The 27,670-nt window shown below is 38.0% G+C and overlaps 1 long non-coding RNA gene across 1 annotated transcript; it reads left to right on the top strand.

Moving 5' to 3' along the window:
• Positions 1-280: 280 nt before the first annotated feature.
• On the top strand, positions 281-26,663 carry LOC116637485. Its single transcript, XR_004300487.1, has 4 exons — positions 281-320; positions 6,055-6,143; positions 23,242-23,419; positions 26,396-26,663. It is a non-coding gene; the product is annotated as an uncharacterized LOC116637485 (long non-coding RNA).
• The last annotated feature ends 1,007 nt before the right edge of the window (positions 26,664-27,670 follow it).

The following is a 27,670-nucleotide window of genomic DNA, read 5'->3' as shown; positions in this document are numbered from 1 at the left end:
GGCCCATTGCTATACTTTGTTTGCTGTGAAAGGAGTTCCTTGATCAGAAATAATGCTATGTAGAATACCATGATGGTGGGTAAAGTGGTAGTTTAGGCAGAAGCATTGTATGCAGAGAAGGAAAACCCATATCCAGAGAAAATGTCTGTTCCCAGTAAGAACAAAACACTGCCCCTTCCATGATGGAAGCAGTCCAATGTAATCATTCTGCCACCTGGTAGCTGGCTACCACCTCAGGGAATGGTGTCATATCAGGGATTAATATTGTCTTTTCTATTGACAGATTGGACACAGCAGTGGCCATAGCTAGGTCAGTCTTGGTAAGTGCAAATCTATGTTGCTGAGCTCATGTTAACCTCCATCCTTGTCACCATGGCCACTTTGTTCATGAGCCCATTGGGTGATGCCAGGAGTGGCTGGGGAAAAAGTGATTGGCCACAGTCTATGAATCAGTATGTAATAATATGTCTGGCCATTTCTCCTTCCAAGGAAAGTGAGCAGTCAGGTGCACTGTTCAGAGTTCTGTCCACTGGGAGGGTTTCCCTTCACCACTGCCCTTCAGGGATGTCCCAGAAAAAGGGAATGTAGCGCTCCAGCTGTCCATTTTCGGGTGATGTCTGCATATTGTCCAAAACCATCGGTAAACCAGTCCAGAATCTTCCTCTGTCAACTGATTGTAGGGAACTCCCCATGAGGCCATAGGTGCAGGCTAGGAGAGAGAAGGTAGTGTGGCAGGAGTGAGGACCATGGGCATTTGGGCCACTTTTACAGGTAACTTGTGCCCTCAGGGCCTGCTTGAGCCTAATCACATATATACCATTTTCACTTGATAATGGAGTCCTACTTTGCCTGCCACATTTGTGCCTTGGTGGGTCAGATAACACCCAGTTAGTTCATGATGAGCAACTCTGGTCACATGTTATCCTGGTGGCTCATGATTGTACATTCACTTTCTACTAAGGTCCAGTTGCAGGCCAGGAGCTGTTTTTCAGAGTAAATATCTACAGAAGATGGTAGAATTTTGCTTTAGAATCCTAGGGGCTTGTGTTGTTTACTTCTAGGGACTTGCCAAAGGCTCCAAATAGCATCTCTATCTGCCACTGACCTTTCAAGCTTTCAGGCTCATCGGATATGGTGGATCATATGGCGCAAGTAACAGAGCTGCTTGCACAGCCACCTAGACTTTTTGCAGAGCCTTCTGTTCTAGACCCCAGTCAAAACTAGCAGTTTTTCAGGTCACTCAGTAAATAGGGTGGACTAAAACACCCAAATGAAGAATATGTTGCCTCCCCAAACCAAAGAGGCCCACCAGGGGTTCTGCCTCTTTTTTGTTTGCCCAAGGGGCCAGATGCAACAAATCATCCTTTACCTTAGAAGGGATATTTAAACATGCCCCATACCACTGGATCCCTAGAACTCACTGAGGTAGAAGTGAATATTTGGCATATTTATTTCTCACTCTCTGACATACAAATGTCTTACCAATAAGTCCATTTTGCTCACTAGGTCCAATCAGCATACTGTCATCATTGTAATAGACCAGTGTGATATCTTGTGGAAGGGGAAGGTGATCAAGATACCTGTGAACTACATTATGACCTCTAAGTTAGGGCTGGAGAGTTAATAGTCTCCCAAGGTAGGAAAGTGAAAATGTATTACTGGCCTTGCTAATGGAAGCAAACTACTTTTGGTGGTCTTTAATAACAGGTATGGAGAAAAAAAAAAAAATTTGCCAGATCAAAAGCTGCATACCAGAGACCAAGGAATGAGTTAATTTGCTCAAGCAATGAAACCACATCTAGTAGAGCAATAGCAATTGGAGTCTCCACCTGGTTAAGTTTATGCTAATCTGTTGTTCTCTAAGATCATCTGTCTTCTGCATGGGTTAAATAAGTGAGTTGAATGGGGACGTGATGGGAATCACACTCCTGTAACTTTCAAATCCTTGGTTGTGGCACTGATTCTGTAGTCTTTTCAGGAATATGATATTGCCTTTTGGTTTACTGTTTTCCCAGGTAGAAGGCAGTTCTAATGGATTCCACTTGGCCTTTTCCACCCTAATAGCCCTCACTTCACAGGCCAGGGAACCAATGTGAGGATTCTGCTAGTTGCTGAGTATATATATTCCAATTATGAATTCTAGAACTGGATAAATAACCACAGAATGGGCTAGGAGACCCACTGGGCCCAATGTGAGACAGACTTGAGCTAAAATTCCATTGATCACTTGACCTTCATAAACTCCTACTCTGGTAGATCATAATGATGTTTTGGATCTCCTGGAATTAGTGTCACTTCTAAGTCAGTGTCCAGTAGTCTCTGAAAACTGATTATTTTTCCCACAATGCAGTTAACCGTGGCAAAAGCTTGTAAGTCACTTTGAGGAAGGTTTGGAGAAAGATTAACAGTATAAATTTTTGCCAGTGTACAGGGGTTCTTCCTCAAGGGTACCCAGCCTCCCCTTCTTTCAAGGGGTTTTGGGTCTGTAAACTGGCTCAACTCTGAGAACTAGTTGAGGAACCATGACTGTTTTTATGATTCAAGTTAGACTTTTGTTTACCTGACCCAGAATCTTCCTGTTTATAGATCAAGTAAGAATTTAGTAGGCTTCCTATCTATTTCTCTATTTCACTTCCAGGAACACTATGATTGACTAGCCAATGCCATATGTCTACACAAATCAGACTATTCTGATTGCTGCTTTGACTCTGCTATCCATTATGGTAACCACACCTTGACTTTGGCAGTTAAGGGCTGCCACTTGACTCCTGCTACCTTGGGATCCAATTACTCTCATTGCATTTAGGTTTTCTAATTTGGTGACTACAGTGCACGTTGTAAGGTCTGGCCTATAGAGAAGAGCAATCACTGAACATTTCAAAGATGTTGGGGCTCCCCTTTCATATTTATTTCTCACAGTAGTAAAAAATATGTTCTGTGGACTCTCCCAGTATGGGCAAGTAGATATTAAATGACAAGTCCACTTTAACATTCCAATCTCCCAAAGCCTTTGAATCTCTTCTTCTGCATTAAAGCAAGGCAGGTTTGGCATTTCTTTCTTTCTTTCTTTTTTTAAGATTTTATTTATTCATTTGACAGAGAGAGAGACAGCGAGAGAGGGAACACAGGCAGGGAGAGTGGGAGAGGGAGAAGCAGGCTTCCCACTGAGCACGGAGCCCAATGCGGGGCTTGATCCCAGGACTTTGGGATCATGACCTGAGCCGAAGGCAGATGCTTAACAACTGAGCCACCCAGGCGCCCCAGGTTTGGCATTTGTAATTTCCTCACTGTGGGGTAATTGAGATTACTAAAGTAATTAGTGTGGTTAGAAGAGAAAGCATTCTAAGCTGGACACTCCAACATTAAGACTAGAAGGAAAAGACTAGAAGGAAACAACAAAAGAGACTATGAAGAAGCTACAGTATATAGAAGGGAAAAACCAAGAGAATATGGTATCCTGGAAACCATGTGAAGAAAACAATTAGCTGCATCACATATTGCTAAACGGTCTAATATGATGAGGATTGAGACCTGACTACTGGATTTAATAACATTAAGATGAGTGGTTGGATGGAGTGGTGAGTATTAAAGCTTGATAGTAGACTCAAGAGAAAATGGGAAAGAAAGTGGTGACAGCAATTTTTAACAACTCTTTCAAGGAGATTTGCCAAAGAGAAGGGGAAAAAATGGGGTGGTAGCTACAAAGTGAAGGAAGATCAAGCAAAAGTTTTAAGAAAAGAGAAAAAGCATGCTTGTTAGCAAATGGAAAAAAAATCTAGAAAAGAGGGAAAATTATTGATATTGGAGAAAGAAGGAACAATTGCCAAGACAATGCCCTGGACTAGATGGGAAAAGACCTAGTATACAAATGGAGGGGTTTCTCTTTGCTAGGATCATGAACAAGTTCACTCAGTAATAAGACAGCAGTTGCAGGTAGGTAGGTGCTTGAAAAATCTTATCTTCCTCCACCCTATTCCTTGAAGATTTTAGTTCCTAACTCCCCAACACTGTTTCAGACCCTATTCCTGTCATAATTTTCAGTTGACTTCAATGGCTACATAGATGATCTACCCAATACATTGTCATTCAGTGCCTTGACCTCCTCTCTTCCAATGATTTTATCCTCCACCTCACTCTAGTTATTTACTCACATGACCATACCTCTACCTTTGTCATCCCTATTAACTACAGCTTCTCAATCATCTCAATTTGAGGCATTCCACTTTCTGACCACTATCTCCTATCTTTCTAGCTTAATAACCTATATTTGAAGTATTCCAACAAGTCTCTGACCTCACGAGAAGCTACAATTCATTGATTCTAAAATCTTTTCATTGTCTCTCACCCCCTCATACCTTAACTTCTATTCTTATCCACCTTAAATTGCATGATCAATCATAATCACTTCCTTGCATATACCCTTAACTCTCCTTCCCTTCTCTTGTCTCCTTGTATTTGGCTAAACCACAACCCTGTTTATGTCCAATTCTCTGCCTATTCCATACTTGTACCTGTGCATGTATGTAAACATGGCTGGAGGAAACAAATAGGGGAATTAGTGCTGCAGTTTGATGTCATGAAATTTAAATGGAATGTGTTTAGGAGGAGGGAGGAAGAATGGTATGGAAGGAGCAACAAAAAATGAGAATGTCATCTCTAACCTCCAGGCCTCCTAGTAGTGGAGTTAGGACTTTGAGCTGCAGAGAAGAGGGCTGAAGGCTTGATCAGGTTTTTAAAGCAAGAAGTGAAGAGAATGTTCAGAGAAGTCCATTCTGCTAATGACTGAGTCTCAAAAGTCCCAGTGGAAAGATTTCAGGTGTTAGACAGGGATAAAAAATGGGATCAAAAAAGGGGATATTCAGAGCCTTATGGGAATTAGATTCTTGAAGATGAGAGTTTACTCTGGCTTTTTGTGACAACTAAAATCAACAGGCATAAAAGGCATTCTGAAATTAATCTTGAAAGTCTTTAATAAAAGCTTTAAGTTCAGAATTGAAGCTACAACGAAACAAATGTGCAACCTTAGTACCTATTCAAAGACAAGCTTGGGCTCAGATTACTCATGAGTGCAATACCTGTTGGCAAAATGTTTGCCTCTGAAGGGTACAGGGTGGTAAATAAGGTTATGAAGGAATCTGAAGACCTTGAAGGTAATCATTGTCTTCAATTTATATCATATGGCAATTATTGCTGCTATCTCAAAGACTTTCATTATCATAAAGGGATTTTTCTCAAAAGCTAAGCAATATTTTTTCCCTCTTGCCTGGGAAGAGTTTGTGTAATAGTAGCATTATTGTTGATTTATAGACATTTTACCTATTGTTACATTCAAACAAAATTTTATTTTATTTTATTTATTTATTTATTTATTTATTTATTTATTTATTTAAAGATTTTATTTATTTATCTGACAGAGAGAGACACAATGAGAGAGGGAACACAAGCAGGGGGAGTGGGAGAGGGAGAAGCAGGCTTCCCTCTGAGCAGGGAGCCCGATGCGGGGCTCGATCCCAGGACCCTGGGATCTTGACCTGAGCCGAAAGCAGACGCTTAATGACTGAGCCACCAAGGTGCCCCTCAAACAAAATTTTAAACTTGAAATTTGATTTTTAAAAATCCCCAAAGATTAAAGCAGTCATAACTGGCTGAATATGAATTCAAAACAAAGAAATGGTAGGGGAACTCCAAAAATGGCCCTAAACAATGGACAGAAATGTTTATAGGTACATAAAAAAATTATTATGGCTACCCCTATGCTGCCTAGCGTCATCCACAAGTAATACAAGAGAAAACAGTGGGTGGGAATATTAAGTTTTGTCTATTGTTTTGGTCAACCCACTTATCTTCCCTAAGACAACCTGTGTGTCTCCTCTTCACTTATTTATAACAGGAACTCAGAACTACCATTGCTACTGTTGAATGTTGAGAGAGGAGCAGCTTTCTGATTGGGGACAACTGAGGTATTGCCTTGCTCAGAGAGGGGCATGTAACCACAAAGCAGGGCAAGTTATCTTTCTGTTTTTTTAATATGTTACATATTTTTTTCACTTTCAGTTATAGATTAGTGAAGAAAAAATACTACTGTTTTTCAAAACAGACCGAAATGGATTGACTCTACTCTCTCTTTTATGGTGTGGCCTTGGGTAAGTTAACATGCTTGCACCTCAGTCAGCTTCCTCATCTGCAAAATGATAGTACCTCCTTATTCCCAGGAATGTTCTATGTATTAAATAATCCAGTGTACATAAAGTGTTTGACACATAATAGCACACAACAAATATTTCTTTTCCCTCTTTTATTAGTTGGTGGTTTAGCTGAGAAAAAACAGCAATGTAGGATTTTACTGAACCATATCCTTTGGCACTCAGACCAGGTCCCCCCTCCCTCCTCCCTCCCCTCCCTTCCTTCCTTCCTTCCTTCCTTCCTTCCTTCCTTCCTTCCACCTTCTATCTGAAAAGTAAAGGTTGTGGTTTGGGTTGTCATTTGTTTTTATGAGGAAGGTCACTAAGGGGTGAGGTTAATGGAGGATACAGACTTTCTCAGCTATCCATGTCTGGATCTTGGATTGGTTTAGAAAGCTCAGAAAACTGGGGGGTTGGAAGTTTTTGGGAAGAAATTGTTTAGTAAAAGCATTGAGGAAAACAGCTAATGGATTGTTAAATGCATTTATTATTCATGACTCTATAATATAGGTGCAAGTGCTAATTACAGAGTTTCTGTATTACAAAGGAGCCCATGAAAAGAGAGGAGTTGGATTGGTGGGCAGGCTAGAGTTTTTTTGTTTGTTTGCTTTGGTTGCTTATTTGTTTGTTTGAGATAGGATAGCGAGGCACTTTTTTCTAAGCTTGTAGTAAGAACTTCGAATATAATCTATGAGTATATTCTTCCAAAGCCAAAGAAAGCCTGTCCCTTTTTAATGTCTCTTCTAGAGTAAAGTCAGTGCAACTGTATTTATCTAACCAGAACATTTTTCTGTCTAATGTATCTCATAGTTCCATATTTTGATTCTGGTCAAATCATCTGGAAGTGATGAATCACAAGGATAAATTAACCAATTTACTTAATTTAGCTTACAACAGTTGCAGTTATTCAAATGATTCATTTGTTCTATTCCAAAGTTTTTTGATTCTTACCACTGATATGTACCACAGTAGCTTTAACTCCCTATTGATTATTGTATGGTTAATAACGGGTCTTCCTTACAGAAAAGAAAGAAATTTCAACTAATCAGTAGTCACAGCTGCAGGTATTATCTAATTTATTTAAATTTTTATTAGTTGGATTCAAATGCTGGGTCAACCCCATAATTCAATTCTCTTACTCCCTGATTGCTAAAATATTATTAAGTCAGGAAACTGGACTAATCGATTACATTTCTAGTTCATGTTATCCACTGATGAAATAGGTGTGCTCATTGCTGTTAAACAAATTTTATGTTCATCTCTAAATATTTCATATTCCCCCAGTACCTAAGGACCCTCCCCCTGCTTTTCTTTGATAATATCCTTCTTTCTTTATTGGAAAGATTAAGGACTATCACATCAATTCTATTAATTTCTCTTCATTGGAAAAAAGTTTTTGAATTTTTATATTCTTCCCATCTTCCTTCTAATCTCAGAAAAGAAAACGTCCTCTTTTTGTTAATTCTGATGCTTGTGCCTTCCATCTCTTCTCACCTTTTAGTGATACTTTGCTTCATCGATTATATCCTTGTATCATCAGTCTCTTTCCATTCTCCTCTCTCTCTCTCTAAGTACATGTTCCTTTCTTTAATCTTGTTATCATCTTATCTATTTACCCTTTGGGAGCTCATGGTATTTTAACAACACTTTATAAAGTAACATATGCTTTACACTGTCTAAACTGTATGAAAAAGAATGTACACTTGACTCTTATAGCTTAGGAGTTACGCTTTAGTGAGCCTCAGTGAGAATTACCAGTGAAACTAGCCTTAACCATGTAATTCACTTTGGCATATGCACTTTTAAATTATTGAACAATGTTTCTATTAATTATTTAGGTGATTAGAAGTATATCCTCATTTTAGTAATTTAACAACAAAATTATTTTCCTCTGTTCATATTTTACTCAGAAGTGATCTGTTAGACAAAGATTGATATCATTTACCAAGAAAAAAGACATATCATTATTCTTGCAGGAAGAACCCCCTCTTGGGTACTTTTGTATCTCTCTGGGTTTATGATTTTGTACCCTGAAAATCACAGTCATTATTTCAGTGACTACTTTGTAGTTATACAACTACTAAGATACTTTGCTGTCCCAGGAACTAATCAAGGCCAACCCTATCCTAGAAATGAGAGTGATATAACCTTTTGAAAACCAGTTTAAGAACACCTCAGATTGCTTATATCACTTAAATACCACCATGCCATAATGAAATAGCCAAACAACTACATTTTCATCCCATGGCAAAAATATATGTCTCATGAGATTATTTAATAGACCTGTTAGATTGAAATACACCACTAACACAATCAAAGCATTATTACCAAGGGCCATCTGTTGATATATGAGAATAGCATCTTATATAGAACCAGATAAAAAAATTACCTTCATACCTAATTGTGTACTTTCAAAATTAGAGAAATAAATGCACAAAAGATACATAGTAATAATGTCCAAATGAAATACATGAATGTTAGATTTTTAATGTAATTTATATTATTGTCCGAAGCACTTTTTTGTGAGAAAAATTAATAAAATTATTAAATGTTAAAAACACATTATGGAGGATTCTCAGAAGATGGTAGAGTAGGAAGCACCAGGAAGCTGTCTCCTCATTGAGATAACAGTTACACTGGCAGAATCCGTCTGCTGCAACTTTTTCACAACTCTGGAATCTATTGAAGTCTTGCAAATTCCAGGGGATACCTTGGATGGCAAATTGCAGTTAATTTTGGTCAATTTCAGTAGTAATTACCAACTCCCCACTACCAGCCACTGTGGCAGGCGGCTGTGCACATGTTCCTGGAGCAGTCTGCACATAGCTTGCAGGAACCAAACCAGGCAAAAATAGACCCTGTCCTCCAAATCTCGAGGTCTGATCACAGAGATGCAGGTGTCCTCCTCCCACTGTTGCAATCCCCCCCCCCCCAAGGCTGAAGTGACTTCCAGAAGATTTTAAAGTGCCAACACCTTTTTCCTCTCCCCTTAATTTTTTTCTTTCCCTCGCTTTTGGGAGCCAGGACATTAGAAAACAACTTCACATGTGGGAAAATTAGAATGTGGCTATACGTGCTCAGAGAAGGTCTCAGAAAAGACCTGGATGATCTTAATTGTACACCTGCAACTGATTCTTGGCACAGACATAGCTTACAACAGCAACAATGACCACCACCACCACCACAAACAACAAAAACAATAACAAAAAATAGTAAACCCTCAAGGAAGAGGAGAATCTGATTTCCAGTTACCACATTATTAGATACAAATAGCTACTTTTCAACAAAAAAAATCACAAGGCATACAAAGAAACAGGAAAGTATGGCTCATTCAAAGGAAAAAAATCAACAGAAACTGGTGTTGAAAATATCTAATGGTAGATCTACTACACAATGATTTTTTTTTTTAAAGTATCCTCCACACCCAGTGTGGAGCCCAACACAGGGCTTGAACTCACGACCCTAAGATCAAGACCTGAGCTGAGATCAAGAGTTGGACACTCAACTGACTAAGCCACCCAGGCGCTCCATACAACACAATGATTTTTTAAAAATTTTTTATTGTTATGTTAATCACCATACATTACATCATTAGTTTTTGATGTAGTGTTCCATGATTCATTGTTTGTGCATAACACCCAGTGCTCCATGCAGAACATGCCCTCTTTAATACCCATTACCAGGCTAACCCATCCTCCCACCCCCTTCCCTCTAGAACCCTCAGTTTGTTTTTCAGAGTCCATCGTCTCTCATGGTTTGTCTCCCCCTCCGATTTACCCCCCTTCATTCTTCCCCTCCTGCTATCTTCTTCTTTTTTTTTCTTCTTAACATATATTGCATTATTTGTTTCAGAGGTACAGATCTGTGGTTCAACAGTCTTGCACAATTCACAGAGCTCACCATAGCACATACCCTCCCTAATGTCTACCACCCAGCCACCCCTACGCAATGATTTTTTAAAGACTATCTTAAAGATGCTCAAAGAACTAAAGGAAGATGTGGAGAGAGTCAAGAAAATAGGTATTAAGGAGGGCACTTGTGATGCGCACTGGGTGCTGTATGTAAGTGATGAATCACTAAATTCTATGCCTGAAATTAATATTACAGTGTATGTTAACTAAATGGAATTTAAATAAAAACTTTAGAAAAGAAACATATTATGCAGATAAAAAAAGAGTAGAGCTTTAATGTTGTCACCATAACAACAACAAAATGTTAATTATGTGAGGTGAAGGATGTGTTGACTAATATTGTGTTAAGTATTTCACAGTATATACATGTATCAAACTATCACATTGTATACCTTAAACTTACACAATGTTATATGTCAATTATATCTTAATAAAGCTGGGAAAAATGACAGAATTAAGTAATTATTATTAGTAATTATTTTTTTAGTAGTAATTATTTTATATATAAATGATAATCAGAAAATAGAGATTGAGAGATTGGATAAAACAGTTCAGTTAAACATAAGACTAGACAAATAAGGGTCACCTGGGTGGCTCAGTCAATTGAGCGTCCAACTCTTAATTTCAGCTCAGGTCATGATGTCAGGGTTGTGAGATCGAGTCCCACATTGGGCTCCATGCTGGGTGTGAAGCCTGCTTAAGATTCTCCCTCTCCCTCTGACCCTCCTCCACATGCTCATGCTCTCTCTTTCAAAACAAAACAAAACAAAACAAAAAAACCTAAACATTGTGGTAATCATTTTGCAATAAATACATATATTAAATCATTATTTTGTACACCTTACACTAACACAATATGTCAATTATATCCCAATAAAACTGGAAAAAATAAGGGAGAAATAGACAATTCTACAATAACATTTGAAAGACTTCAATATACTCTCAGTAAGGGATAGAACAAACAGAAGTAAGGAAACAGAAGAATGCAATGCACTAAGTAGATCAAACAGACATACACAGAACACTCTACCCAACAATAGCATACATATTCTTCTCAAGTGTACATGGGACATTTTCCAGGATAGGCCATGTTAGGTGACCTATTAAGTCTCAGTAATTTAGAAATTATATAAGTATCTTCTCTTACCATAAGTGGATGAGATTAAAAAGAAATGAACTATCAAGCCATGAAAAGACATGGAGGAACCTTAAATGGATGTTGCTAAGTGAAAGGAGCCAGTCTGAAAAAGCTACATATTTTATGATCTCAATTATATTACATTCTGGAAAAGACAAAACTAAGGAGAGAGTAAAATGATCAATATATGCCAGAGGTTAGGGGGAAGGAAGAGATGAAAAGGCAGAGCATAGGAATTTTTTTTTAAGATTTTATTTATTTGTCAGAGAGAGAGAGAGAGCACAAGCAGGGGGAGTGGCAGGCAGAGGGAGAAGCAGCTCCCCACTGAGCAAAGAGCCTGATGTGGAACTCCATCCCAGCAACCTGGGGTCATGATGTGAGCCAAAGGCAGACGATTAACCAGCTGAGCCACCCAGGCGTCCCGAGCATAGGGATTTTTATGGCAGTGAAACTCTACTGTGTGATATTGTAATGATGGGTACATAACATTATACATTTGTTAAACCCATAGAATGTACAACAGAGAGTAAACCCTAATGTAAACTATGGGCTTTGGTTAATGATAAAGTATTAATATTTGTTTGTCAGTTGTAACAAATGTACCACATGAACACACGTTGTTAATAATAAAATTGGGGGTTTGGGGTATATGAAAATTTAAAACTTTCTGGGGAATTTTGATGTAAACCCAAAACTGCTCTAAAAAATAAAATACATTAAAAATCACATTATGAAAGATGCTATTTATCTCATTTGTCTATTCTGGGCTCTTGAATCTTTATTACAGAGTGAAGCAGGGTTTGTTCTGTGATTTGATTTTACCGTGCTTGCAAGTTAATAAGTTAGGCTGGTACTGCTTCATCAATGCATGAGCATCAGTATATTTGCATCAGTTCCCCTTGGCCCTCATTTACATGAGGGTGGCACAGAGGGCTTAGGTGGGAGCCTGTACATGTAGTTGGTTGTGTTATAAGAAAAGAAAACCAAATGTGGGAATCCCCTGCTTTTATAGCAAGCAATAAGCAAGCCTGCTCTTTGGGATGAGGGCATTACCCTATCTCTCAAGATTGCTCACTGTAAATACAACCTTGAGAAATGGCCTAGGCAAAGAGTGGTTAAGGTTTTGCATTCTTGGCACACTCTGTAAGAAGGTGCGGGATGCCAATTACCCATGGTGGATCACCTCTCCCAATAGGTCCTTTTAGTTATGGTATCTCTTTCTAACAATGTTTAAGGAAAGAAGTGCTTCACATTAGGATTTTTAAAAACAATAAATATACATTTTCATGTGCAATTGACCTATGTATACTTATATAAAATTAAGTATAAATTCTGATGTCAATTTCCATTTCTTTTTAATAAGCATTCTTCTCCGTTGTAGTCCAATCTAGATTTATTTTCTTCCCAGTCTTCCTAATCTTCCTTTGGAAGTTTCCATGCAAATCTTCCATGGAATGGTGGCTTTTTTTTTTTTTTTTTTTTTTTTGGTATCAAAGCCTTTATTATTTGCAAAAATTTCTTCTCCTATGCATCTGCAGTTTCTAGACCTTACTTTAAATGTGGTCTTTTCCTAATATGACTGTTGTACCCCTTGTTTTCTTTGCCATGCCCTGTTTTCTGCAATGACAAAGCTCTGGTCTACTCCCTTTGGTAGGAAAAATTCCTTCTTGTTTGATACCTAGACTGAAAACAGGACCACAATGGACAGAATGGCTACCATAATGCTTCCTTGGTAACATTATTAAATAATCTCCTTCCAGTTACCTGCATAAGTTCCAGGAAAACTGTTCATTTTATTCTCAGTATTGTGTGGGTTGATAAAAATCCATAGAAATAGAATTCAATATCCAATCTACAGTGTTTTATAAAAAATGAATGTCCTTAATGAATAAAATAAGACAAAATTGAGTGCCTATAGTTTATAACTATCATTTATAATAAAGGTTATGGAGTGCCTATGTCGTTTCTAAATATAATTTCAAATCAAATCAATACTCTTTTATCCTCCAAAGTAATATTTTAGTCATATATTTTGATCTAATTAATGCTATTAACAAAGTTGATAGAGTTCACTTACATCTTTCTTTGCTTATCCCTACTGTTGTATATGAGAAAGCAACGAAATGAAATAGCCTGTATAATCTGTAATACAGATTATATGTATGTATGTATGTGTATATATGTAATACAGATTATAATACAGAGAGGAAAAATAAACTCACTAAACCTCTTGTTAATTTTCTTAAAACTCCAGTTTTATTGTTTCAGAAATTCAGAATTGACCAGCCCATGTATCTTTTTGGGGTACCATGGGGGTAGGGGGGAGATTATGCTCAGTGGGATATCAAAGGCTCATTACATTTTGAGAAATGGAGTAAAAATAATAGTTTTCTCTATTATTTTTTAAAAATTTTTCCTGATGTTAGAAACTCCCTAGATGGAAGTCACATTTATTTAGAAACCGCATTGGCATTTTAAGGCCATTTTGGTGCTAATTAATATATATATACTTTCATCATACTAAAATAGCACCTAGACAGACATTCCAAAGGGGTTTCAGAGACATGATAGTATAACAAGGCAGTGTTATTTGGAATTAGGAACAAGAGCTCAACTGAGGAGTTAGAGTCTGAGTTTAAAACTAGTATTAGAATTTACTAGCTATCTGACCTTGGGAAAATGAATTAATCTTGAGGCTTCAGACCTCTCATATGATGGTAATAGAGAATTTAGGGCTTTTTGGATGATAAATGAGATAATCCATGGAAGGTACTTAGTTCAAGTGGCTGTCACATAATATTCCACATAATGATAGCTTCTTAATATTCCTTAGGATTATAATAATAGAATAATAATAACAATACTTAATGAGTGTTTTCTATGAACTTGACACTACATTTTCACAAGCATTGGCTCATTTTTTTTTTTTAAGTTTTTTTTTTTTTTTTGACAGAGAGAGCGAGAGAGGGAACACAAGCAGGGGGAGTGGGAGAGGGAGAAGCAGGCTTCCCGCTGAGCAGGGAGCCCGATGCGGGGCTCGATCCCAGGACCCTGGGATCATGACCCGAGCCGAAGGCAGACGCCTAACAACTGAGCCACCCAGGTGCCCCAAGCATTGACTCATTTAATCCTCACCACAATTCTCTGAGATAGTGATCTTAACACAGAGGATTGCATTATCAAATCAGACACTTCAGTATTAGAGATCTTACTCTGCATCAAACTTTACTAATATTAATTACAAATAATCTTGAAGCACAGGCTTAGCAGGGAGAGGTCTGGGACCACCAACACAGATCCCCATGTCCTTTCTTGCTGCACCAGGATTCACTCTGGCATGAATGAACATATGAAGTCTTTAACTAAGTAATGCAAGTTGCTGCATTATTTACACAAAAGGTAGCTTTTTCCATAATGACACATTTCCATTTCATACTTAGTTATTGGTACCTGACCCCTAAATCCCTAGATTCTACATTCATCTACTATAAGCAATCAAAACAAATCAGGTACGCTCTGCTAAAGGCTTTCCATAGATGAGGACTGTATTAGTCTGCTAGAACTGCCATAACAAAACACCGCAACCTGGGTGGCTTAAACAACAGAAATTTATTTTCTCAGAGTTAGGGTCTAAAAGTCCAAGATCAAAGCGCCATCAGGATTTGTTTCTAATGAGGTCTCTCTTCCTGGCTCGTAGGTAGTAGCCGTCTCACTGTGTCCTCACATGGTCTTTCCTTGTGCAATATGGAGAGATGCAGAGGTCTCTGGTGTCTCCTCCTGTTCTTATAAGGATACCAGGCCTATTGGATTAAGGCCCACCCTTACGACCTGATTTAATCTTTATTGTCTTTTTATAGGCCTTGTCTTCAAATATAGTCATATTAGAGATTAGGCCTTAACCTGGACACAATTCAGCCCCAAACAAGGACTTTCTCATTAGCATCATTTGGTAAAATGATGACTTGGCATACTTAATGTGTTTGCCAGTTTTGTCATTAGCGTGTTCATAAGGAGATTTAACTTGGTCAACTTTCTTTTTCTCTGGGGGCCTCCCTGTAGTAAAGGGAGAGAATGGATTGTAGGAATATTGCTAGCTAGTTTCTTCCCAGGCAAGCACTAGTATTATTCCTATTTTAAGGTTGAAGAAATTGAGGGACAATGAGTTTAAGTTAGTTGCATAAAGTCAACCAGCCAGTAAATGAGGGAGCCTGGGTCATAAAGATTGTGGTTTATTGAATATCTACATACATGAGGCACTAAATTGCATAAAAACCTTCAAATTCACATTTCTTTTTTTCTTTTTTTACATTTAATTTCTTAATAACTTAAGATTTGAAAAAAGATATTCTTATAGATACATAAAATATACACATGTATAGCAATACATTGAATGAGAATATTATACAAACCTAGTCTAATTTTTCTTTTTTTTAAAAATTTAATTTAATTTTATTATGTTATGTTAGTCACCATACAATACATCATTAGTTTTTGATGTAGTGATCTATAATTCACTGTTTTTGTATAACACCCAGTGCTCCATGCAGTACGTGCTCTCCTTAATACCCGTCACCAGGCTAACCCATCCCCTCACCCCCCCCCCTCCCCTCTAAAACTCTGTTTGTTTTTCAGAGTCCATAGTCTCTCATGGTTTGTCTCTCCCTCTGATTTCCCCCCCTTCATTTTGCCCTTCCTTCTCCTAACGTCCTCCATGCTATTCCTTATGTTCCACAAATAAGTGAAACCATATGATAATTGACTTTCTCTGCTTGACTTATTTCACTTAGCATAATCTCCTCCAGTCCCATCCATGTTGATGTAAAAGTTGGGTATTCATCCTTTCTGATGGCTGAGTAATATTCCATTGTATATATGGACCACATCTTCTTTATCCATTCATCTGTTGAAGGGCATCTCGGCTCTTTATACGGTTTGGCTATTGCGGACATTGCTGCTATGAACATCGGGGTGCATATGGCCCTTCTTTTCACTACATCTGTGTCTTTGGGGTAAATACCCAGTAGTGCAATTGCTGGGTCATAGGGTAGCTCTATTTTTGATATTTTGAGGAACCTCCACACTATTTTCCAAAGTGGCTGTACCAACTTGCATTCCCACCGACAGTGTAAGAGGGTTCCCCTTTCTCCACAGCCTCTCCAATATTTGTTGTTTCTTGCCTTGTCAATTTTTGCCATTCTAACTGGTGTAAGGTGGTATCTCAATGTGGTTTTGATTTGAATTTCCCTGATGGCTAATGATGATGAACATTTTTTCATGTGTCTGTTAGCCATTTGTATGTCTTCTATGGAGAAGTGTCTGTTCATGTCTTCTGCCCATTTTTTGACTTGATTATTTGATTTTTGGGTGTTGAGTTTGAGAAGTTCTTTATAGATCTTGTATACCAGCCCTTTATCTGTAGTGTCATTTGCAAATATCTTCTCCCATTCTGTGGGTTGCCTCTTTGTTTTGTTGACTGTTTCCTTTGCTGTGCAGAAGCTTTTTATCTTGATGAAGTCCCAAAAGTTCATTTTTGCTTTTGTTTCACTAGCCTTTGGAGATGTATCTTGAAAGAAGTTGCTGTGGCCAATATCGAAGAGGTTACTGCCTATGTTGTCCTCTAGGATTTTGATGGATTCCTGTCTCATATTGAGGTCTTTCTTCCATTTTGAGTTTATCCTTGTGTATGGTGTTAGAGAATGGTCGAGTTTCATTCTTCTGTATATAGCTGTCCAATTTTCCCAGCACCATTCATTGAAGAGACTGTCTTTTTTCCATTGCATATTTTTTCCTGCTTTGTCAAAGATTATTTGACCATAGAGTTGAAGGTCCATATCTGGGCTCTCTAGTCTGTTCCATTGGTCTATATGTCTGTTTTTGTGCCAGTACCATGCTGTCTTGGTGATCACTGCTTTGTAATATAGCTTGAAATCGGGCAACGTGAAGTCCCCAGCTTTGTTTTTCTTTTTCAACATTTCCTTGGTGATTCGGGGTCTTTTCTGATTCCATACAAATTTTAGGATTGTTTATTCCAGCACTTTCAAAAATGTCATTGGGACTTTGATCGGGATGGCATTGAAGGTATAGATTGCTCTGGGCAGCATAGACATTTTAAAAATATTTATTCTTCTGATCCATGAGCATGGAATGTTTTTCCATCTTTTTGTGTCTTCTTCAATTTCTTTCATGAATGTTCTGTAGTTCCTAGAGTATAAATCCTTTACCTCTTTGGTTAGGTTTATTCCGAGGTATCTTACGGTTTTTGGTGCTATTGTAAATGGAATCGTTTCTCTAATTTCTTTTTCTACAGTTGCATTATTATTGTATAAGAAAGCAACTGATTTCTGTGCATTGATTTTGTATCCTGCCACATTACTGAATTGCTGGATGAGTTCTAGTAATTTGGGGGTGGAGTTTTTTGGGTTTTCCACATAAAGTATCATGTCGTCTGTGAAAAGAGAGAGTTTGACTTCTTCTTTGCCAATTTGAATACCTTTTATTTCTTTTTGTTGTCTGATTGCTGTTGCCAGGACTTCTAGTACTATGTTGAACAATAGTGGCAAAAGTGGGCATCCTTGATGTGTTCCTGATCTTACGGGAAAGGCTCTCAGCTTTTCCCCATTGAGGAGGATATTCACTGTAGGTTTTTCATAGATGGATTCTATGAACTTGAGGAATGTTCCCTCTATCCCTATACCCTGAAGAGTTTTAATTAGGAAAGGATGCTGTATTTTGTCAAATGCTTTTTCTGCATCAATTGAGAGGACCATATGGTTCTTCTCTCTCCTCTTATTAATGTGTTCTTTCACATTGATTGATTTGCGAATGTTGAACCACCCTTGCATCCTGGGGATAAATCCCACTTGGTCATGGTGGATGATCCTTTTAATGTATTATTGGATCCTATTAGCTAGGATTTTGTTGAGAATTTTGGAATCCATATTCATCCAGGATGTAGGTCTGAAATTCTCCTTTTTGATGGGGTCTTTGCCTGGTTTGGGGATTAAAGTAATGCTGGCCTCATAGAATGAGTCTGGAAGCTTTCCTTCTGCTTCTATTTTTTGAAACAGCTTCAAGAAAATAGGCATTATTTCTTCTTTGAATGTTTGGTAGAATTCACCAGGGAATCCATCAGCTCCTGGACTCTTGTTTTTTGGGAGGTTTTTGATCACTGCTTCAATCTCGTTACTGGTTATTGGCCTATTCGGGTTGTCCATTTCTTCCTGTTTCAGTCTTGGCAGTTTATAGGTTTCCAGGAAGGCATTCATTCCTTCCAGGTTGCTTAATTTATTGGCATATAGTTGTTGATAATAATTTCTAATAATTGTTTCTATTTCCTTGGTGTTAGTCGTGATCTCTCCCCTTTCATTCATAATTTTATTAATTTGGGTCCTTTCCCTTTTCTTTTGGATAAGTCTCGCCAGTGGTTTATTGATCTTATTAATTCTTTCAAAGAACCAGCTTCTAGTTTCATTCATCTGATCTATTGTGTTTCTGGTTTCTAATTCATTGATCTCTGCTCTAATCTTAATTATCTCTCTTCTAATGCATGGCTTAGGCATCACTTGCTGCTTTTTCTCTAGTTCTTTAAGGTGTAAAGTTAGTTGGTGAATTCAGGATTTTTCTATTTTTTTTGAGTGAGTCTTAGATGGCTATGTATTTCCCCCTTAGGATTGCCTTTGCAGTATCCCATAAGTTTTGGACCAATGTGTTTTTGTTCTCATTGGTTTCCATGAATTGTTTAAGTTCTTTGATTTCCTGGTTGACCCAAACATTCTTGAGCAGAGTGGTCTTTAGCTTCCAAGTGTTTGAATTTCTTCCAAATTTTTTCTTGTGATTGAGTTCCAGTTTTAAAGCATTATGGTCTGAGAATATGCAGGGAATAATCTCAATCTTTTGGTATTGGTTGAGACCTGATTTGTAACCCAGTATGTGGTCTATTCTGGAGAAAATTCCATGTGTGCTTGAGAAGAATGAGTATTCTGTTATTTTAGGGTGGACTGTCCTGTATATATCTATGAGATCCATCTGGTCCAGTGTGTCAATCAAAGCTCTTGTTTCTTTGTTGATTTTCTGCTTAGATGATGTATCTATTGCTGAGAGTGGAGTATTGAGGTCTCCTACAATTAACATATTGTTATCAATGTGACTCTTTATTTTGGTTAACAGTTGGCTTATGCAGATGGCTGCTGCCATGTTGGGGGCATAGATATTTACAATTGTTAGATCTTCTTGTTGGATAGACCCTTTAAGAATGATATAGTGTCCTTCTGTGTCTCTAACTACAGTCTTTAGTTTAAAATCTAATTTGTCTGATATAAGAATTGCTACCCCAGCTTTCTTTTGAGGTCCATTGGCATGGTAGATGGATCTCCATCCCATCACTTTCAGTTTGGATGTATCTTTAGGTTCAGAATGAGTCTCTTGTAGACAGCATATGGATGGGTCCTGTCTTTTTATCCAATCTGCAACCCTGTGCCGTTTTATGGGAGCGTTTAGGCCATTCACGTTGAGAGTGATTATTGAAACATATGAATTTATTGTCATCATGTTGCCTGTGAAGACCTTGTTTCTGTAGATTGCCTCTGTAAATTTCTGTTCTGTATCACTTTTGGGGTCTTTCTCCTTTTATAGAACCCCCCTTTATATTTCTTGCAGTGCCAGCTTAGTGGTCACATATTCTTTCAGTTTCTGCTGGTCTTGGAAGATCTACATCTCTCCATCTATTCTAAATGACCGCCTTGCCAGATAAAGTATTCTTGGCTGCATGTTCTTCTCATTTAGTACCCTGAATATGTCTTGCCAGCCCTTTCTGGCTTGTCTGTGTGGATAGGTTTGACGTTATTCTGACGTTCCTCCCTCTGTATGTAAGGAATCTCTTCTCCCTAACTGCCCTTAAGATGGTTTCCTTGGTTCTAAGATTTGCGAATTTTACTATTACATGCGGAGGCGTTGGCCTGTTTTCCTTGATCTTGGGAGGGATCTTCTCTGCCTTAGGACATGAATGTTTGTTTCATTCCCCAGATTAGGGAAGTTCTCAGCTACTATTTGCTCAAATATATCTTCTAGTCCTTTCTCTCTCTTCACCCCCTCAGGGATCCCAATAATTCTGACATTGGAACGTTTCATGATGTCACTTATTTCTCTGATTCTATTTTCATGGGTTTTGAGTTGTTTTTCCCTGGCCTCCTCTTATTCCTTCTTGTCTGTTAATTGGTCTTCTAGATCACTAATTCATTCTTCTGCCTCACTTACTCTAGCTGTTAGATTATCTAGATTAGATTGGATCTCATTGATAGCATTTTTAATTTCTGCCAGTTTAGCTTTCATTTCTGCCCTTAGAGACTCTATGTTGCCTTTAATCAATTTCTCCATTCTAGCTATTGTCTTTGCAGTTGCTACCCTGAATTCCATTTCCGACATCTTGGTTATATCTGTATCCATTTGTAAATCTGTGGCAGAAGTCACAGTCTCTGAGTCTTTCCTATTTTGGGCGTTCCTCCTTCTAGTCGTTCTGTTGAGGGGTGGTTGAGGGAACATACAGAGTCCAAATTATTGATCACAACCCAAGTAAGATGGACCTGTTTTATAGGGACCTTAGGGTTGTCGGCCTCTTGTTCTCCCAGCCTGTCTTCTGGGGAAGGGGCCTGCCATGCTGTTACTCAGGCAACCCCATTTGGGCAGAGTTGCCCTGCTCCTTGTGGTGGGGGATGGGCTCAGTTAAAACCGTTTTTGGGGGACTTTTGTTCTCAGGCGGCTTTCCCTGGAGGCTTTCCGCATCTCTTCCGAGAGTCAGAGCAGAAGATATCGTTTCCAACCCCCTGCCTCAGAACAGAGAGATCGCAGTCTGTTCTTCAGTGAGTTCTCCAGGCCACACTATCTCTGTTTCTGTCTGTGCTGCTATAAACTGCAGCGTCCTGGGTTGTGCACGCCTCAGCAGGGATCCCAGTCCTCGCCTACAGGTCTGGGCATGGGGGCATGTCTCTGCCCTTTGTGCTTCTAAAACAGCCAGCCACCCCCTCTTTGCATGGGTGGCCCCGCTGCTCCAGGTTTCAGTCTGGGGGCACTGCCCTAAAGTCCTTTCCCCACTGCTACCAGTCTGCGAGTCTGTGCCCTGTCCCCAGCTCAGGAGGCTATCACTCACTGTTGGTGTAGGATCCCCACAGCTCCCTCCCCCTTCCATTTATCTTCAGATATGTGCCCACGGAATCTTGGCTCCCTGCTTCATACCTTGAAACCAATAGCCTGCAATATTCTGTTTGTACAGATCCAGATATATCTTCTTACATCTCAGGCTGATTTCATGGGTGTTCAGAGTGGTCTGGAAGATATCCAGCTCAATTCTGGGGACTGGTTGGAATAGGGTCCCCTACTCCTCTGCTATCTTTTCCTCCCCTCCTAATTTTTTTCTTTCTCAGGAATGGCAACATCAATCTGCTTCTGCAAACCAGAAATCTAGGAGTTGTCCATGGATTTTTTCTTTTTCATCCCCATATCCACTATTCCATAAAGAATTCTCTTGTTTCTACATTGTAAAAACCTCTGTAAGTGATTTACTTATCTCCACTTTTTCTATACCCCCTAGTCTAAGTACTATCTCCACTCTCCTGAACTACTGCAATAATACATTTCCAGGTGAGAAAACAGCCTATGTGATCACACTCTTAAAATATGATCTCTATACCACTTGCAAAATGATCTTTCAAAATGAAAATCTTCTCATGTCATTCGCCACTTACAATATATTACGGATCCTCATTCTTAATGTAACAACAGAAGTCTTTACTATGGTCTGTGAGGCACAACATGGTCTAGCTCCCAACTATATTTCTTGCCTCAAATTACACCATGCTCCCCCTTGTTCTCTGAATTCCAGCCACTCTGGCCATTTTACAAACTGTTGTAATTTTGGTGCTTTCTTCTTGCAAATAGTTTTTGTATATGCTGTTCCCTTTGTTTCCCCTTCCTTTTGTTTGGGTTTTTTTTTTTTTTTAAGATTTTATTTATTTATTTGAGAGAGGGGGATTGAGAGAATGAGTGGAAGAGGGGCAATGGGAGAAGCAGACTCCCTGCAGAGCAGGGAGCCTGATGCTGGACGGGCTTCCAGGATCCTGGGATCATGACCTGAGCTGAAGGCAGATGTTTAATGGACTGAGCCATCAAGGCACCCTGTTTGGGTGTTTTTTAAGTTATCCTTCTGACATCAGTTTTTTTTGCTCAATGAAATCTTCCTTCACCTGTCTGACAAGGTCAGATTCCCCAGTGATAGCCTCTCAAGACATGGACTCTTGGTAATTTCACTGAGAAACAGTTAACTGAGAGTCAATTTCAGGAATGACCAATTTGCTAAGAAGAAATTTGGCAAAAGTCAGTTTGCAGATGACCAGTTCATCACCCTGGCCTGGGATGGTTCTCTGCAGCTGTCTTTCTGGAAGAGGTAGAGATAGGCAGAAGCTTAAGTCTGAAGACAGTAAACTGCATTTAAAGAGAAGCCCACCATTTGCTTACATTAGATCATTGGGCATTAGAGAAGGGCTTGGCATCTGAAATGTGAAAACATGAAACTGATATTCAGCCCAGATAGACTGTCAAATTTGGGACTGAAGAGCTGTCATAAAAGGACTGCATTGAAACTTTGGTGAAATGAAGACTTCAAAAAATCTTCAATAATTCAGTGGATTGGTCATTTGGTAAAATGATGATTTGGCAGACTACTTTTTATCAAATTGATTTTCTAGAAATTGGCTTCTGGCAAACTCACTTTCAGTGAATTGTCTGTTAGGGAATTCAGTGAATCAGTCATTTGGAAAATTGACTTTTGGCAAATTGACTTTCTGCAAATTGATTTTTGGCAAATTGGCTTTCTTACAGCATCATGCACCTCACCTTGTAACATTTTTCATAGTTAATGTTTTCTATTTGTTTTATGATTATTGGAATGGTGGTGTTCTCCCCCACTGTATAAAAGCAACACAAGGGAAATATCTGTTTCTATTCACCATTATATTCTCAGCTTCCAGCACAGTGTGTGGCACATAGTTAGGACTCAATGGATACATGTAGAATGAATGAAAAAAAAAATGACAATTCGCTACAGATAAAAAGGGAAAAATAATGGATTTGGGACACCACTCAGTGGGACTTAATTGCCAAATATCTCAAGGACCTGATTATGTGGCAGCTTCTTACAGGTAAGTGCCTATATGAATGCTGCATATATATAAGATGGTACCATTTTAACTTAGTTAAAGGTTAATAATAGCTAAACTTTATATTTTCACTAACTTCCAAACTTTACATTATTAATTCATTTGTCCTTGCAACAATCCTATGGAAAGATTACCACTGTTAACTTCATTTTACAGATGAAGAAGCTGGGGATAAGGAACTTGCCCAAAGTAACACACTTGCCTGAACACAGGCAGTCTGGCTCCAGCATTAGCCAGTTTATTGCAGCTTTAGGAATTCAAGAAAACTGAAATTTAGGGGCGCCTGGGTGGCTCAGTCATAAACGTCTGCCTTCAGCTCAGGTCATGATCCCGGGGTCCTGGGATGGAACCCCACATTGAGCTCCTTGCTCAGTGGGAAGCCTGCTTCTCCCTCTTCCACTCCCCCTGCTTGTGTTCCTGCTCTCTCTGTCAAATAAATAAATAAAATATTAAAAAAAAGAAAACTGAAATTTTGGTCAAAATTAGATGATGGGAAATGAACAGTTTATAAATTTTAATATCTCTTAGGATAGCCATGGACATGGAAGAGGAAATAGGTTATGAGAAAAGAAGAGTGTTCTTGGTATAGATACAAATGTGATCTAAGAATGCAATTTTGAAAAGTGTCATGGAGGTTAATGGTTGATGATGGGCCAAATGATGGCTGGGCATCATGCAAGGAAGGGATTTTTAGGTTCTTTGTATCTACATCAGCCTCCTGAAAAACTACCTCTAAAACATATAACATATATGAAAAACAGGGTCCTTGCTTTGTAAGTACAGCATCAATGCAAAAATCCCTCTACTTACACTGGAACTAAAATAGTGTCCTTGCTGTGCGAATTCACTTTAAGACTATTTTCCTGATGTGTCCTTCTTACCAGATCATTGTTCCAAGTTCCTTCTATATAGAAATTCTGGAGCTGACTCCAGTTCTTATAGGATCACCTGGGTGGGAATGAAAGCAGCAGATGTGGGAAATGTATCAATGATAATGTGGAGAGTGAGGAATGAGATTAAATAATTCATGGAGGCCTTCTTAGTATTATTAAAATAGTAATATAGTAATAAAAGCATTATCTGTGCAAAAAGATAGAGATCAACAAGAGAGGATGAGAACATATTGCTTTAATGCAAGCTTTTATATTTATTACTTGGTGAGGAGATGTATTTTCTAAATGTACTACACCTAATTTTTACAATAAATTTGCAAGTGAAGTATTATTCTTATTTTATGGATAATGAAACAGACACAGGGTAATTTTCTCAAGGTCATATATTGAGTAAGTGATCTTGAGTTTCTAATCAAGGTCTGTCTTATTTCAAAGTTCACGTAATTTCTACTATACCACACTGCTCTTGTAGGATATTGTTAGGTAGGGATAATAATGAGGGTGTTGAAAATTGAATGTTTATTCTCAAGCACATATTGTACAGAATGTGAAGGAAACAAAGTTTAACCTAAGAAATGAATGTTGGTGACTGATACGAAGGAAAGAGATACTGTGGTGAGTAGAGCCTGTTTAACTGGAATGATATGTTACCACAGTCATTTATCAAAACAACAGCAATATATTGGCAGCACGGCTATCTTTTTTTTTTTTAAGATTTTATTTATTTATTTGACAGGGAGAGACACAGTGAGAGAGGGAACACAAGCAGGGGAAGTGGGAGAGAGAGAAGCAGGCTTCCTGCTGAGCAGGGAGCCTGATACGGGGCTTGATCCCAGGACCCTGGGATCATGACCTGAGCCAAAGGCAGACGCTTAACGACTGAGCCACCCAGGCGCGCCTGGCAGTGCAGCTATCTTTTGTTTAAAGATAGGACTGACTGAGAGGCTGTTCTTGAGAACATGCTATTGAATTTATCTCTAGAGATTGAGCATACACTTGAAATAGACTTCATACATCAAATGAAAGATGAACTGCTTCTTGCAAAATTTCTTTTCTCAATGAGATGAAAATGTTGATTATTGCTGAAGATTTTGTGAAGAATGTAATAGTGCTAGACCAAAATTGAAAGGTTCAAAATGATTTATGCAATCTTTCTGAAAGCTTCATCAGCAGTTTTAATTGGCCTTACAGGGAACTGTTCATTTCATCAAATTCTATAGAAGCAACTGGAATGGATTCATGTATATTTCTTTCATCACATTATGCTCACTGTTTTTCTTCTATTATCACCTATGGGAACTGCTATGTTAGCCTGGAAGTTACACATATTATTAGTCATATTCACTGTTAAAATTAATTTGAGTCAAATACCATCTTTTTTCATATGTGCTAAAAAGTAAACACATACACATCTTTAGATCTGTGCATTTGTTTATTCTAGACAGAGCTAAGGAAGGTATAAATTTGAGCTCCAATATTATAGAAAGCATCCGATGCATTATTTACCAACAATTTTTTAAAAGATTTATTTATTTGAGAGAGAGAGAGAGACAGAGAGAGCACAAGCAGGGGGAGAGGCAGAGGGAGAAGGAGAAGCAGACTCCTCACTGACTGGGAGCCCTACGTGGGGCTCGATCCCAGGACCTGGAGATCATGACCTGAGCCGAAGGCAGATGCTTAACCATCTGGCCACCTAGACGCCCCTGTCAACAAATTTTTTAAATAATATTTTGTGCTTTGGAGTAAGGCAGGATTTCAAAAAAATGCCTTTCTTTTTAGAAATGCCATCACTTTGTAGCCATTAAAAAAAAATCTCTGAACAATTTCCCTTCCCAACTCTCCAAATGCATACGCAAACAATGACATACATTTGCGACCAGGATTTGTGGTGTGATGATATGGAAATTCTGCCTTTTAACTTTTTTTGGTATAAGAGCAGTAAAAGTTGTGCATTTTCTTTTTGTGTGTGTGAATAATGCTGCTTCATTGATTTTGTGGTCTCATCTGTGAAGGAACTAATCTTGATATTTCAATCTCTGTCTTTTATAACTTTTTAATGACATAGCTCAAGATGGGATTATATGACAGATGAAATTATTTCCAAAGAGAGCAGTAATGAGAATATTACTTATTCTATAAGGTTTGGTTTGCTGTAGAATCTTTACAAAGCAGAGATCATTCAACAATGAAAAGGTATTCTGAATATTTCTTTCTCTGAGTCTTTTGAGTTGATAATCAAGACGATAACATTGCCTTGTTTATTTAAAGAGTGAAAACAATATCAATTTTGTGTGTGTTTAATTAAATATGTGATTAAATAATGAGAAAATGCCATTTTATGCATTTTTTTTTCAGAACATGGTAAAAAGGTTGATTAAAATTTTCTTAGTTATCTGCACATTTTTAGGTAAATTCCTTTGCTTTGTTAAACCAAACCATACCTTTCTTGGGGAGTATTTTTCTGTCTGAGTGATACAGATAGGGGCCAGTTTATTATAATCCAATCAAGACATGTTATTGATCACAGACAATAAGAGGTAGGCTAATATTTAATAGATCAGTATTTATAGATACAAATGATATTAGCCTGTTCCAGCCTATCAGGTTAAAAGGAATTCTCTCTTACATTTTGCTGTAAGGTTTCTCCCACTTTAGAATAGAAACACAAAATTCAGTGGTATAATTTTGCTCTTTAAAAAGATTTCCATAATATATCAAATGATAACTATTTTACCAACATGATTTAACATTGCCCAGACTTTTTATGGCTAAATTCTTACATTAATAGATTCCAGGTAAATCTTTTTATGCTGTATCTCTTTCCATCACCAAAGTTCCTCAGGTTGTTGACAATTAAGAATTTTATTTATTTATTAACAAAATTTTAACGTGCTTATCAAAAATTCAGTACTACCCAGGTCTTCTTATTGGTGGACTTCCCTTGGTATTGAAAAGAATTATGAACATTCATTTCCTTTAGGTTTTGAACAATCAACAAAGAACCAAGAACTAAAGTCTTGTAATAAATGAGCTTAACTACTTGCTTTGGTTAGGCCAAACTTAATGGATATGATAGTATTTTCTGTGGAGGAAGTTTGCTAATATATGGAAATGTGATTTCTGTCTGAAAGTTGGTTATAAATCTCTGTCTTTACTATTAGTGACCTGCTAATTTTTAGGTAGATCCTATATGGAGAGACTTTTTTCCTCCATATGTTATTAATTGACTATGAACTGTTCACTTTGTAGTTTACTGCATTTCTATTTTATGCTAATTTATTTTAGATCAGATTTTTGGGTAGCCATATGAAGAATGGGCTGATGAGGGACAAGATAAGAC

The sequence above is a fragment of the Phoca vitulina genome, unplaced genomic scaffold (genome assembly GCF_004348235.1).
Source record: "Phoca vitulina isolate PV1807 unplaced genomic scaffold, GSC_HSeal_1.0 scaffold14, whole genome shotgun sequence".
In the NCBI taxonomy this organism is placed as follows: Eukaryota; Metazoa; Chordata; class Mammalia; order Carnivora; family Phocidae; genus Phoca; species Phoca vitulina.
This window is presented reverse-complemented; position numbering and strand designations above follow the sequence as displayed.